This window comes from Vicugna pacos, unplaced genomic scaffold (genome assembly GCF_048564905.1).
Source record: "Vicugna pacos unplaced genomic scaffold, VicPac4 scaffold_16, whole genome shotgun sequence".
NCBI lineage: Eukaryota > Metazoa > Chordata > Mammalia > Artiodactyla > Camelidae > Vicugna > Vicugna pacos.
The window spans coordinates 3,990,279-4,007,137 of record NW_027328737.1 but is presented as its reverse complement, the minus strand read 5'-3'; the positions used below and the strand labels follow the sequence as shown (position 1 = coordinate 4,007,137).

General features: G+C 31.9%; 1 long non-coding RNA gene across 2 annotated transcripts; it reads right to left on the bottom strand.

Annotated features, from left to right (window-relative positions):
- Positions 1–3,341: 3,341 nt before the first annotated feature.
- LOC140692741 (uncharacterized) lies at positions 3,342–8,204 on the bottom strand. Of its 2 annotated transcripts, XR_012068312.1 has the most exons (3): positions 8,069–8,204; positions 7,755–7,930; positions 3,342–3,448 (listed from the first exon to the last, which is right to left on the bottom strand). It is a non-coding gene; the product is annotated as an uncharacterized lncRNA (long non-coding RNA). The 2 variants fall into 2 exon arrangements; XR_012068311.1 differs by lacking the exon at positions 8,069–8,204 and having other exon boundaries at positions 7,755–8,019.
- Between the last annotated feature and the right edge of the window lie 8,655 nt (positions 8,205–16,859).

Sequence of the window (16,859 nt, the reverse complement as noted above, 5' to 3'; positions counted from 1 at the left end):
ATAGAGAAAATGACAACAAATACAAAGTCTATGGGGTATAGCAAAAGCAGTATTAATAGGGATGCTTATAAAAAATAATCCCACTTATACAAATAAGAAACATCTCTCTCTCATAACATAATCTTACAAACAACAGTTATAGCAAAATAAGAAAAAAATTGTTAGTAGAAAGAAAGACAGCTGAAAGTTCAGAACATAAATAAATAAAATAATGATTAAAAATAGAAACATTCAATCAAACTAAATAATGGTTTTTGAAAGATAAATAAAGTTGATAAAATTTAACCAGACTCATGAGAAAAAAGAGTACAGATTAATAAGCTCAGAAATAAATGAGAAGTTACAGTTTATATCAAAGAAATACAAAGCATCATAAGAAGATGCAACAAATTACATGTAAATAAAATGGAAACCCTAGAAGAAATATACAATGTCTGAGAAAGACATAATCTCCATGATGGAATGAGAAATAGAAAATATGAACAGATAACCACTAATGAATTTGAATAAGTCATTAAACAAAATTTCCCAAGAAACACAGTTCCAGGCCTAGACAGCTTCACATGTGAATTCTGCCAAATATTTAGAGAAGAGCTATTACCTATAATTCTCAGAGATTTCCAAAAATTTCAAGAGGATGGAAGGCTTCCTACCCCACCTTTCTTTATCACACTACTAGTAAAAGTGGAACAAATACCACAAAAAATTGCAGGTTAAATACTACTGATAAGCATTGATGTGAAAATCATCACTGAAATGTTAGCAAAGCAAAAAATACATTAACAGTATTATATATTATGATTAAGTCCATTTTAATCCAGGGATATAAAAGTAATTCATTACCTACAAATTAATCAATATGATACACCACACTAACAAATTAAAGAATAAAAATAATATAGTCACATCAAAAGAGTCATAAAATGTTTTGAAAAATCATTAACTATTAAAGATTATATTTCTCCTCAAATTGAGCATGAGGAAACATACCTCAACACAGTTAAGGTCATATATGACAAGAACTCAACTAACATGACACTCACTGATTAAGAGCTGAAAGCATCTCCTGTAAGAGCAGGAAGAAGGCGAGAATGCTAACTCTTACCACTGATATTCAGTATAGTATTGGAAATTCTAGCCATAGCTATCCAAAATTAATGGAAATATAATACAGCTAATTAAGAATAGGAGTAAAAGTATCTGTTTGCAGATGACATACTTTAAACAGAAATCCTATAGATGGCACCTCAAAACTGCTAGGACTTATCAGTGCATATGTTAAAATTTCAGAATGTAATATTAACATACACAAATCTTGCATTTCTGCACACTAACAACAAGCTAACAGATAGAGAAAGTGAAGGAACTGTCTCATTTACAGTTACATTGCAAAACAAATATCTTCAAATATATCCAAACAAGGAGGTAAAAGAACTGTACACAGAAAACTATAAAATATTTATAACAGAAATTGAAGATAATGCAAACAGATGAAAGGATATACTGTGTTCATTGATGAGGAAAATAATATTGTTTAAATGACAGTACTAGCCAAGAAAATACATTAATTATATTCAGTGCATATCAAAATACCAAGGGCATTTTCAGAATTTACACTAAATAATAAAAAAATTTACATGTATACACAAAAGTGTTGAAATCACAAAAAAAAGAAAAGAAAACAAAACAAACAATAAACACAAATATATCTGACAAAGAACAAAGAGGATGTATCACTTTCCCTGATTTAAAACTATAATACAAAGCTACAGTAATAAAAATAATATGGTAGTGGCAGAGAACAAAGAAAATAATGGAACACAAAGAAAGCCTGAAAATGAAATCAGACAGTTATGGACATTTAGCCCATTACAAAAAATGAATATACAGCGGGGAAAAGTAATCATCAGGCATATGAAATTAGTCAACATCACTAACCATCAGAAAAATGCAAGTCCAAAACACAATAAGAGTTTCTGTCAGTCCTGTCAGAATGAATATTACCAAAAAGATATCTAATATAACTGTTGGTGAGGATGTAAGAAAAACAAACCTGATGCACTGCTGGAGTGAATGTAAATTTGTGCTGCCACTGTGGAAAACATTATGCAGTTTTATCTAAAAATTAAAAATGATAAATAATCCAACATTTCCATATCTGGATACTTATTCCAAGAAAATAAAAACACAAGTGAGAAAGGATAAATTCAAACATATATTCACTGCAGCATTATATATATGTACACACACACAGATAAAAATAAAATGAGTTATTAAACAGCAATAAAAAGAATAAGTTCTTCATTTGCAATAATTGGGTATAGACCAAGAGGGTAATATGCTAAGTGATATAAGTCAGAAAGAGAATGACAAAAGCTGTATGATTTTATTCATATTTGGAATTTAAAAGAAATGAACATACCACAACAGAAAAGGAGATATAGATATACAAAGAAACAGGTTGTTCACAAGAAGGAGGGAAAAGGTGTGAGGAAAAAGAAACATTTGACGAAAATTAAGAGAAACTTTTCCAGTTGCAAATTAAATGAGTCAGGGGCAAGAAATGTGCTGTATGGGGAATAGTAAATAACTGTGAAATATCTTTAAATAGCAACATATCATAACTAGATATATTCTGGTGATCAGTTTGAAATGTACTAAAAATAGCAAACAGTACGTTATGTAAGAGGAACTAACACAGTTTATAGATAAAAGTACACTTCAAAGACAAGCATACTTATAGAAAAAAAATTAGACTTGTAGTTAACAGAGGCAGGGGTTGGGAAAGGAGGATTTCATTAATGAACTCAAAAGCTACAAATCTCCAGCCGTAAAATAAATGTGTCTTCGGGATGCCCCATAAGAACATGAAAACTAAAATTAATAATGCTTTATGTTATATATGAATGTTGTTAAGGGAGTAGACCCTTAGTTTTCTCATCACAACAAAAGGCAAATTGTATCTCTTTAATATTGTATCTAAATGAGATAATGAATTCTCCCTAAAGTTCCTATGATATTTATTTCATGATACTTGTAAATCAAATCACTATCATGTGCACCTAAACTTACACAATATTCCTCACCAATTATATCTCAATTGAAGTGTAAAGAAAAATGGAAAGTCAATATTCAATTATTCTCATGTTATTTCATATAATTGTTTCTGCAGCAAGTAAACCTGAGTCATGATATACTTATCGTAGGTACAGATACTAATAAATAAGTGATTCTAATAAATAATACATAAAGATACTAATAAAATTTGTGTTTTACCATGCCTTAAACTTTCTTCATGTTAACAGCCCACTGCTTCTGCAGGTATCAAAATTTCACTCAGTGTATTCATCTGAGATTAGGGAATGGATACAAATTTAAAACTGGCTGCTCTTGCTGTGAGTGATATAGTTCACTGCCTCTGACCGATGGTCTCATCTCCCGACAGCACCTGTAAGAAATGAACATGCTAGGTTGCTAAAAATCTCAGCATGGTAAAATCTCAGAACTCCTACAATTCTTAACTGTTTTGCAATTGGAATGCAATACTGACAAAGCCTTGATTTTGGATAACAATGTGGTGTTTTCTCATGGTTGCATTAGGGGATGTGAGGATAATCCCTGCCATCCACAACAAAGATTCTTGCTCAAGTTCTGGGCAAAGAAGTGTAAAGGTTCTGCATTATTAGGACTGAGGACTGCTTTCAAAATGATGACTATGCTCACTTTATTCCAGGTAGTCCAAGGAAAGAAAGGTTATTACAAATTCTAGGTGAACGGGTATAAGTCAGTGGTTCAGTCTCTATAAATTATTCAAGGGGTGATCAAAGCCAAAATAAGTTGTGTCAACTATGAGAATTAGAAGAACAAAGAAATTAGACATAAGCATAAATTAAAAAGGAGACACAGTCCTGTGCTGGGCTCTGGGGACTGGAGAATATATTTGCCTCAGTCCCATTCAAGGGTTCAGTGGCTTGGCCCTAGCATTAGCTCGGGATTCAATAAACAGGTAACAATTAGTATATTGAGTGAATTATCATCTACCTCTCACTGATCAGAAGAAAATCTGGTGGCTCAATGAAACTATTACTTCACAGAAATTCTGCAAGCTGCAGAATAATAATTTACTGATGACCTATCTAAGACAAACTTAGTTACTGCTTAACAATCCATCTTCACACACACACACAGTGGCAGACAGATTTGTAGTATTTAGAGGTAAGAATTCTGTGGGCAAAGCTCAGAGGATAGATTTCAAAGACCAGACAACATTTCTACTTTTGCCAATAGTCTAGCTTTTCCAAGGTAGAAAACTATAGATGGAGAAAACAACAATATTCTTCTTTAGGATCTAATTTTAAAAGTAAACTGTAGCTTTTGACTTATCAGTATAGAACCTTGTTAAGATGATCATTGTAAGACCCACTGTCTGATAAGAGAGGTGGAAAATAGCTGCTGAAACAGTCCATCTGAACCCCAGCCGTCTAATGTAAGCAACAACATAGCCACAGTCAGAGATGTGCTGACAAATTTAAAAGCTTGATGATTCTGTTGTAGGAAAAACCACTGCTGTACAGACACAGATCTTCTGCTGCAAGTGGTCTCTTTTCTTCTCCTGGAAAAGGTCATATTGGTGGGATGTTGCAAGAGGTTACTCTGGCCATTTGCCTTTTCTCCAGATTATCAAAGGCTTTCTTCACAAATGGTGATATATTTTCAGGACTCAATATTGCCATTCCAGTCTTATCAGTTGACACTGGCTGCATGATTATGAGCAGAAAACTTAGACACCCTGACATTGCCTACAATTTTTCCAGCATTTCAGGGCATTTCACATTCTATAAATCCTTCACCTTTTATTTTAAATTAATAGGAAATAGACAAATTCTTCCATGAATAGTTTATATTTCCTAATATCTACAGAAAATTGGTACTCATGCAGTTGGACAAATTTTTAAATCCACCACCCTCACCTCCTTCTAGTCCACACATTTTAGGTTGCAATTTGGTTACTGAATATGACCACCTCAACCAAGGTTCTAGTACCTATTTGATACTTCCTGTGTGAAGGTTAGGAGGGGCACAAGTTATGTGGGGTGCATAAACCTACATTAAAACTTTACATTAGCACTGTCTCTTCTGGGCAAAGCTCTGATTCTAAGAAGTAAATTAATTAGAAGTCAACATAGTTATTAAAATGATGAAGAGAATCAGCTATTTTGGGGTGGGTGGGTGATGAAGAGTCAGGAAAAAATCCAGCAAATGGGAATGGAATGCTTTAGGCCTCAGGAGGCATGAATTAAGAAGAAAATAATACTTTGTTTCCTGTAGCTACCTCCACTTACTGTTTTGAGTGACTAGTCCATGGTCTATGGAAAGAGCTAGTTTGTGGTGAAGAGTAAAGACCACAGCGAAATATTGTGGAAACCATGAGAGATTTGTTGTTTCAGGAAAGTAGATTTTGCTTAAAGTCAACATGTATTTTTCATTCACTAAATACTAAAATGCATCCTGTGGCAAATGCTGTGCTTACTGTGCTGGTATCCCACTTAGACAAGGAAAGGGGGATAGACAGAAATCTTCTGAAGGTAGTTTCTGTACTGAGACTGGGAAAGTCTAAGTAGGTAAAAGGAGGACATCCAAAGTCCAAGGATGAACTGGAGCAAAAGTGGTGAGGTTGCAGCTAACATACTTGACAAGCGTTTGCCTGGATGTATCTCCAGATACAGTGAAACATAAAGATATGCCAAGGTAGTCAGATGCCAGATTTATAAAGGAATGACTAAACTAAGTTCAGTTCGTGTGTGGAGTTGGAAAGGCATTAAGAGCCACCCTGAGGACATAAGCTTGTCTTTGGATGGAACATAAAAACAAAATAAAGTATCGACTGAAAATATACTGTAGACTCTTGAAGGCAGGAAATGAAAGCAACAATTGGAATGCTTTGAGAACAGAACAAAGAAGACAATAGATAAAATTTCATCTTAAATTCAACCACATGCTGAATGTGCCAACTGAGACTACATCATGTGACATTAATGATTCCAGGGATGACATAATAGAGACCATGATCACTGGGCTGGTTTCTGAATTTATCTCCTTCCACCCAATCCTAACTTAACACTTTTAATACTTTCCAGGATGAACCAGAAGCCACTTAGTACTTTTCCCTCTCTCCATGTTATAGTCTTCCTCCAAATTCTTCCATTTTCTCTTCTTCCTTACAAGAAATTTTTTAAATTAACTACTATATTGTTCCATTAAATGATCATATCAATCAAGTATCTCTTTTTATCTTTAAATTGTAGCTTAGTCTCCCTTTTATCTCTTAACACTATTTAAAAAAATAAGATAATTAGAGGTAGACATCTATGTTTATTGTTCAAATAATAAAATTGCAGATATTTGTCCAACATCAATTTTAATCTTTGTTATCCTTAATAATCTGATAGTCCTTTGGTAGATCAGTTGTGACTAGGATGACGTTCATAAACTGAAGTTGTCTGATGAGTTGGCCTTGAAAGAGAGTTTGCTGATGTATCAGCAATCAATGGCACTGGAAACCGTGAGTTGCTCCCTGGTTGAAGTTTAGAAAAACGACCTTCATTGGCAGATATATTGTGATATCTATTTGGAAAAATAGAAGGTTCCATCATCTGTCCAAAATAATTCCTCTGTATGGGATAAAAGATGCTGTACTGAGAAGTAGTAGTTGTAGTTGTAATGAAGTTCACAACACGGCTATTTGCTTCAATGTAGCTGCTTTGAGAGTGCCCGTGGACAGTGATCAACTGATTTAAAATAGCACATTGATTCACTGCAATTTGTTCTGGTGGTCTAAATGATATTGATGATGGAGGAGAAAAATCACCTCTGATCGGGGTAGTTGTGTCACCAATTATGTGGCTGGTAGAGGGCTTTCTTATTAGAGGCATGTTTAAATTTACAGAAGGTAAAAATTTACTGTCTCCACTAGTGTCACCCACAAAATCAGAATTATGTTTATCCACATTACCCACTGCTTTATAGTGTTTATTGTTGAAATCTTCAGCCAATGAAGATATCAGAGAGGCACTTTTAATCACAACTCTTCTTTTTATTCTCACTAAAACCTGGGGACAGCCTCGTTTAACATTTGGATTATGATAGAACTGCAGCTACAACCAAAGTTGAAAGATTTCAGTAATAATTTATACCAAAATACATCAGTATAATAAGCCTAACCTATAAAATCTGATTTCACATTTACTATGCAAAGATAATATCATCAAAATATGAACATTGCTGACAATATTTTGAAGTTCCTTATTTGGAAAATACACATTTAAATAGTATACTCATCAAATTTAAGAAACAAGCTTTTGCAGTAATGGTGAATGCCACTTTTGAAAAGCATCTTTAATACCTTTATTTAGATTTCTGATAAAATTCATAGTTGCAAGCAAAGTTTCTTATAATGTGAATGCTTAAGTCACTGTCCTCATTTTTTAGAATAAATAAAGGATTTTAGCCTTAGTAGTTTTCTACAATTTTCAAAATCTAGCTTTACATTTATATTACCATAGATTGATGTACAAAATAAAATTTTATATATAAGTTACGAAGTGGTAACTAAAGTTACTGAATACCTTGCTTAAAACAGAGACTTCTTTTTCTTCTGCCAGAAAGTCTGCTAGAAATACCGATCTTTATAAATTCTGCCACACTTTACTAAACCCATAAAGGTTAAGCTGTCTAAGTAAACTTTTCATACTTACAGTTTCAAATATTCTGAAAGAGGCCTTTCTTTCCAAAACTTCCTTCTTAAAGACATCTTCATCAATCACTATGGAAGTTCCATTATCATCCCTCCAGATGGGTTTATATTGGTCACTTCCAGCCATTTTCCAGAGTTTTCTTGGAAATGTCAGAGAATGAAAATCATTATCTTCATCTGGTTCAGAGACACAATGTATGTAACATGGCCTTTTAATCAAGGATTCTTCAGACAAAGTCTAAAAAGCATTTTTTTCAATCATAGACCTCAAGTCCAAATCCCCAGAGAATGTTTGATAACACAATAAAAATCTACCGGAGTTTCCTTAACCAGTTGGCCCAACTTTATGAGACACGTCTTGAATTTCTGAAGAAACATGTGCCATTTCATATAACTTTTTCTACAGGTACTTTTCTAATCTGAATGATTTTGAACACTGCAGCTTCAAATGCTGCTTCGGCAGGCCTACACAGATAAACTGTTAGGCCATCAGAGTGGTTCTCAACCTGAGTAGTTGTGATATCACAAAATGACTGGTCTCCTAGCAACTCAAGTGTAACATTCAGCCAGTGTTTACTTCTCACTCATCCAGTTAAAATGAAACATATAAGACGCTTATTTTTATAGAGTGATCTGCAAATATTATCTCAACAAAATCTTTTTATAAAATTTAATTTTGGGGTTTATTAAATAAAACCAATCTCCTTCCTTTTGTACACAAATTTATAACAGATTAGTGAACAGTGTATAAATAATGCAGAAAATATATAAAATAATTTTAAATTTAGAAATTTTAACTGAAATTTGCCTAAAACATGTACAGAAAATGTATAACGATTTCAATATCATTTGTAATTAAAGTGAAACATAATTTGATTTGGTATTGGAAGCAGGTATTTATCTGTGTACTTTAGAATATGTACCTCTATATTCAAAACATGAGAAGAATAAATATGTTTTTATATGGTATGTATATAAAAATGGTTAATATTTATGAAATAAAATATTAAAATAATCAATCTAATTTAAGAAATCCCAAAGGGGGAACTTTTGTTTTAAATTGTAATTCAATGGTTTAATTGAAGCAAAAGTAATTTAATATTCTACAATATTATTTCAAAAGAGAGAATCTTATTGTAAATTTACAAATGTTTATTTTTGCCATTCTGTCACTCTGAGGTTTATCAGTCCCTAGAAGTAATAAATTTTCTTGTCTTCTTTATAATCCATACTCTTGTGGCTTCTGTTAATTGTTCCAAAATGATGTTGATAAATAAACTTATGCACAAGATCCTGGGTTCAATAAACATTGCCTCCATTAAGGGGCAAACAAACAAACAATCAAAAAACAAAGATATAATCCTATGTGTCGGTTGGGGTGTAAAAGACCAGGTAATTCATTTTAGGAAGCAATATGTTTCTCAGTCCTGAAACAGTTGGCATTTATATTATTTTACGGCATTTTAAGGCGAGTGTCTTTTGCACTAATTGTGAATAATAGCTATGTTCTGTATCAAAAAACTGTAGTAAATCCAGTTCTACCAAAAGTTATATTCTTTATTTAGAAATAAATTCCATTAAACATAAGCCAAGTTCAAAATGAGAGATAAAATATTTAAATAAATAAATGTACCCTAAAGCTACAATGTAAATTTTTTCATTCAGTGTCTGTAAATCCCATTCTAAATAAATATTAGCAACCTGAATACATGGCATATAATAAGTATTATAAACTATAGTTAAGTTGGATTTTGTCCAGATCCATAAATATTATTTAACATACACGAATTTACATATGTGATACTATCCTTTTAAAAAACAAAGAATTCAAATATAACAATCACAAAATATATAGGAAAATTATTGACAGATCTGATCTTTAAATTTTTATAAAAATATTATTTAATTTGATTTAGATAGAATATAACTAAGCATAATAAAAGCCATACATGAAATACCCATGACTTAAATCAAATTCAATGTTAACATACAGGAATCTTTTCCTCTGGTCCAGTAATAAGAAAAAGTAGCTCATTTTCACAAGTCCTAAATTACACTACTAGAAGTCCTCGGAAGACTTACTAGTCAAGAAAAAATATAAAATTAATTCAACTTGTAATAAAAGAGTGAAGTTTTTACAGATGACATAATTATGCATACATAGAAAACTCCGTAGACTCCTCCAGTGACTGTTAGAAATAATGAACAAACTTAGTAAACTTGCAGAATACAAAATCAATATAAAAATATCTGTTGCATATTTGTATAGTAACATAACATTATCAGAAATAGAAATTAGGAAAAATATTGTGTGTAAATTAATACCAAAAAGAATAAAATAAGAATAAATTTGATAAATGAAATAAAAGTTCTAAACAAAGATCTATATATTACAGGTACAAGAAATATAAGTAAACAAAATAAATAGAAAGATATTGTGTGCTCATGGATTGTATACAATGTGAGGAAATATTTTAATCAATCTTTTACATGTTCAATCTCCCCATCAGTAATTATTGAGGAGAATGTCATTTCTTAATTTTATACTCTTGCTTCCTTTTTCATGGGTTAATTGATCATAGGTGTGAGGGATTATATCTGGTTGCTTGATTCTCTTCTATTGATTGGTGTCTGTTTTTGAGCCAGTATCATTTTGTTTTAATTACTAAAGTTTTGTAGGACTGTTTAACATCAGAGAATCTTACACCATTAGATTTAATACCCATTTTCAGGATTATTTTGACAACTCAAGATCTTTGTGGTTACATATAAATTTTAAAATTATTTGTTCAATTTATTGGAAAAATCTCATTGGTATTTTCACATGAATCACACAAAATGTAGATTCCTTTGGGTAGCATGGTTGTTTCAAACACATTGTTTCACATCATTAACATAAGAGATCATTTCATTCCTTTGGATCTGTTTTAAGTTCCTTTATCAATGTTTTCTGATTTTTAACGTATAGGTTTTCACATATTTGTTAACTTCATTTATATGTGTTCTTTACATATATATATTATTATATACATAATATTTGTAACCTCGTTTCCTACACAAACACAGCAGGCAGAAGGCAGTGGCAAGAAAGATTCAAAGTCCTGAATGAAAGAAAGCTGTAATCTAAGATACTTTATCAAGCAAGGCTATCTTTTAGAAGAAGGAGAGATAAATAACTTCCACACAAGCAAATACTTAAAGAATTTACAAGAGAAAAAGAAATAAGAAAGATCTACTCTAAATAAAAAAGAAGCAGGATGCTATAGAAAAGAGGAAGTCATAATTATAAAGGTAATATCTATAATGACTTACAACACAATAAATATGATGTTGTAAAAGAAGAGATCAAAATTTTTAAGGGTCACAGAATGAAACAGGAAAATAAAGAGTGTTTTCTTGTTTCTGTTTTCTGTTGTATGGGTTTGAATTTGTATTCTTATCAGTTAAATTAAACAAATATATTACGGGTCAATATGCATACAAAACAAGATAACCATAAGTCAAAAGCATACAATGAAGTCACAAAGCCAAAAAGAACCCAAGATTATAAAAGAAAACTTATCAAGCCACAAAAAAAATGAACAAAAAGAAAATACCAAATCAACTAGAGAATGAATTTCAGTATGGAAATAAACATTTCTATCAATAATTATCACAAATGTTAATGGACTTAGTGCTTCAATCAAAAGATATTTATTGTCAGAAGGGATAATATAACAAGACCCTACATTATGAAGCATAGAGGATACCCACTATAGTAAGAGGAACACACATCAATTGAAGGTCAGAAGGTGGAAAAATATATTCCATGAAAATGCACATGACAAGAAACAGGACAAGCAGTACTGACTTCACACAATGAGACTTTACAAAAAAGGCCATAGAGAAAGATAAAAAAGGACATGATATAATGATTAAAGGAGCAAATTAAAATGGGGATATTATACTCATTAAGATATATGCACTCAGTATAGGAGCACCTAAATACATAAAAGAAACACTAATAAATAAAATAGAGAAATCTCTGGGAACAGAATCAATGTAGGAGATTATAACTCCCCATTATCATCACTGGACTGGTCTCTCACACAGAAAATTAGTAAGGGAACAAAGAGACTAAAATACATAATAAAATATTTGAAGATGCTTGATATTTTCAAACCAGTTCATCTCCCCAAAACTGAATATACTTTTTTTTCCTGTGCACAAGGAATATTTTCTATGAAAGATTACATACTCAGGCACTCAAGAAGCCTCAAAAAATTTAATTAGATAAAAATTAATTTAAGCATCTTTTCTGAGTATAATACCATGAAACTAGAAAACAATCACAGAAAAGCAGGGAGAAAAAATAACAGCATCCAGATGAAAAAACATGGTACTTAAACAAGGGGGTCAGGTGCTGAAGTAAAAGAAGAAATTAAAAAATATCTTGAGAAATATGACATACACTACACAAAGTCTATGGAATACTGTTAAAGCAGGCTTAAGAGTGAAGTTCATAGTGACAAGGCCATCCTCAAATTAGAAGAACAATTTCAAATATATAATCAAACGTTCTATGTAAACAAATCAGGAAAAGAAGAACAAACAAAATCAAAAGTCAAAAGAAAGAAGGAAAAAATAAAGATCAAGGAAGAAATAATTGAAATAGAGATTAAAAAATAGAAAAATCAATCAAACTTTTTTTGAAATAGTAAACAAAATTGACAAATCTCTGAACAGACTCACCAACAAGAAAAGAGAGAGAACACAAACAATATAAGAAATGAAAAAGTAGAAACTACAAATAGAACAACAAATTTACAAAATATCATAAGGGAATACCATGAGCAACTGTGTGGAAATAAACTTGATAACCAGGAAGAAATGGAGAAGTTTTTGGAAAGATTCAGCCCACAAAGATTGCATCAAGGAGAAGTTAGCCATTTGAAAAGACAGATCACCAGAAATGGAATAGAATTATCAATAAAATAAAAAATCTCTGCAAACAAAATTCAAACCCAAATAGTTTCACTGGGGAATTTGACCACACATACAAAGAAAAATCCAAACCAGTTCTCCTCAAACTCTTCCAAAAGATTGATATGGAGGGAGTACTCCCAATCACACACCATACGGCCAACATCAACCTGATACCAAAACCTCACAAAGACACTACCCCAAAAAGAAAACTATATGCCAATATCATTGATAAACATAGAAGTAAATGTTCTTGAGAAATAATTAACAAACACAATCCAAAATCATGTAAAAAAAGATCATGCACCATGGTCAAGTTAGGTTCATCCCAGGAACACAAGGATGGTTGAACATATGCAAATTAATCAATCAATTGTGATACACCATATCAACAAAAGAGAAGACAAAAATGATATGATCATCTCAATAGATGCAGAAAAAGCATTTAATAAAATTTAACACCTACTTGCAATAAAAGTTCTTATCACAGTGGTCATAGAGGGACCATATCTCAATATAATGAAAGCTATTTATAACAAACATATAGTCATCTTAATGCTCAGTGGTGAAAAACTGGAACCCTTCCCACAAAAACCTGAGACAAGACAAGGAAGCCCATTCTCACAATTTCAAATCAATTTAGTCTTAGAATTCCTAGCCACAATGATCAGGCAAGAAAAAGAAATAAAATTATTCAGACTGGAAAAGAAGATGTAAAATTGCCATGATATGCAGACATGACAGTATATATAGAAAACTGTAAAAGCTTCACAAAAAATTACTTAGGCTAAAACAGGAACTGGGCAATGTAGCCAGAGTAATGTACAAAAAACAATTACATTTCTTTACACTACCATTGAATCAACAGGAAAACCAAGTATAGAAACAACCTCTTTTATAACTGCACCAAAAATTATAAAACGCTTAAGAATAACTCTGACCAAGTTGGTGAATGACTTATAGTTGGAGAACAAGAACACATTGATTGAGGAAATCAAGAAAGATTTGAAGAATTGAAAAGATAACCAATGGTCTCGTAATGGAAGAAATAATTTTGTTAAAATGGCCATACTACCCAAGGCAATCCACAGACTTTATCTGAGTTCCTATCATATTATTCAAAACATTTCTTTTTAGGACTGAAACAAATGATCATATGATTTATATAGATACAATAAAGATCCATAATTTCCAAAACAAAATTGAAGACAAAGAAAGAGGCTGGAGGAATAACCTGCCTGGTCTCCATACACTATGGAAGAGCTACAATAATCAAAACATCATGATATTGGTACAGAAACAGGCATATGGACCAATGGAACAGAAAAGGGAGCCTAGGAATAAATCTACAGGCCTATGCTCAATTAATATTTTACAGAGTAGCCAAGAATATGACACAGAAAAGACCATGTCTACATCAACTGGTGTTGGGAAAACTGAATAGCAGCATCAGAACAATGGAGTTAGAACTCTCTTTCACTCCATACACAAGAATAAACTCAAAATGACTTGAAGGTTTAAATGTAAGGCAAGACACAGTAAATCTCCTAGAAGAAAACATATGCAAAACACTCTGAGATAAATCGTAGCAATGATCTCCTAGAACAGCCTATGCAGGTAATGGATGTAAGAGCAAAATTAATAAATAGGACCTAATTAAACTTATAAGCTTTTGTACAGCAAAGGGAGCCATCAACAAAGCAAGATGACAAACTAAAGTATTAAAGAAAATATTTAGAAGTGATGCAACTGACAAAGGCTAAATTTCCAAAATATAAAGAGTTCATACAACCTAATAATAATACTTAAAAAAAAACAAGAAACCCAATATGAAAATGGGCAGAAGCCCTAAACAACCAATTCTCCATTAGAGACATACAAATGCCACTTAGAAATATGAAAAAAAATTACTCACTATCATTATCAGAGAAGGGCAATTCAAAATTATAATGAAGTATCACCTCACAATAGTCACAATGGCCATCATTCAAAAGTCCACAGACAATAAATGCTGGGTAAGCTGTGGACCAGGCATATGGACCAATGGAACAGAAAAGGGAGCCTAGGAATAAATCTACAGGCCTATGCTCAATTAATATTTTACAGAGTAGCCAAGAATATGACACAGAAAAGAAGGGAAACATCCTACACTGTTGGTAGGAATGCAGTTTGGTGCAGTCGTTGTGGAAAACAGGATGCGTATTCAACAAAAGAATAAAAGTAGACTTAACATATGATCCAGCAATCCCACTTCTGGGTATATATCAAAGAGAACCGTAATTCAAAAAGTCACCTGCACCCCAATGTTCTTAGCAGTGCTATATACAACAGCCACGACATGGAAGCACCCTAATTGTAAATCAACAGATGAGAGTATACAGAATTTATGCCATATTTACACAATGGAATAATATTCTGCCATAAAAAATGATAAAACAATGACATTTGCAGCAAAGTGAATGTCCCCAAAAAGTGTCATTCTAATTGAAGTAAGCAAGAAAGAGAAAAAAATAACACATGACATGACATATGTAGAACCTTAAAAAAAATTTGGTTGAGAACACTATGATTTCATCTACCAAAATGAAACACACTTGCAGATCTACTTTATAATCTTATTGTTACTGAAGAAAGGGGCTAGGAGAGGCTATATTTAGGATCTGTAGAGTTATAAATGTTATCCACTGTATATAAAAATAGATTTTTTCAAAATGTCTATTGTATGACACAGGGCAGTATGTTAAATAGAGTCAAGTTAAATTTAATAGGCACACATATATATGCATGAAGTGGGACACTGAGATATACACCACAGATAGACACATTGTAAATGACAGAACTTCAATGATAAATAAATGAATAAAAAAGTAAATAAGTAAATAAGTAATAAATAAATAAATAAATAAATAAATAAAAATAATATTTAATAATAAAAGAAATACAAAGATTCACACTATTTAACTTTAAACAACAATAGTCTAGGAGAAAACAGAAAGAATAAAGAAGATATTTGAATGAATGAGAGGAAGGTAAATAAGAAGAGACACAATTGAAAAGATAAAAAAAAAATACCTAAGTCTCTTTCTTTTAAACATAATGTGGACAAACATTTAGGTTGTCTAAGAAAATAAAGCCTCAAATAAAATGAGAAATAAAAGGTAAGATATTGCCAATGATGTTGTAGAGATGCATAGCGTCATAAGAAATTATCACTAGCCAACAATTTGAATGAACTAGAACAAAAGACAAATTCCCAGAAACATGTCTTCCAATACTGAACCAAGAAGAAATTAGAAAGTTAAATAGAGCAAAATTGTGTATGAGTAAATCAGTAATCCAAACCTCCCAAACCAGAAAATATTTACAAGATGACTTTACTGGTGAATTCTGTCCTACATTTGAAGACAATTTTTCACCAATTGTTCCCCAAAACTTCCAAGAATTTGAAAAGGGAGTAAGTTTCCAAACTTGTTTCATGGTGCCAGCTTTATTTTCATAAAAATGCTAGAAAGGACATTATATGCAAAATATAGAGTATTCTCCCTGATGAACATATGTGCCAAAATTCTCAAAAAAACACAAGCAAAATGAATTCAACAACACATTTAATATATCATAAACATACATGGGTAAAGGGATTTATCCCTGGCTTTAAGGATACTTCAAAATATTCAAATCAATAAAGGTGACATGCCATACTAATAGAATGAAAAATAAAACTCACATAATCATCTCATTAGATGCAGAAAGAGAATTGTATATCATGAAACATCATTTTAAGATACTCCCAACAAATTAAATTATCCCTGTCAGTGACACAATATCATATACACACAAACACTATGTGGAGAGAAGTGAAGCAGTTCTGTTTACTGATTCTTAGAAGAAGGGTTTATATAGGACATGCACAATGCTTCACATATCATCTAAGTTATAACAATGTTAATAATCTTAAGCTATTTATGTCCCCATGCTCCTGCAGTAAGCACAGGATGTTAAATGATCAAGGATTGTTTTAAAGTTCATCACGGAACTTCATTAAGTAGGCCATCTCTTATCCAGCCAGCTGTGCCTGTTTTAGGTTGTCCTCCTCTGAGGATCTTACCCAGCATAGGATATCCAGCCATACATACTGGATACATTG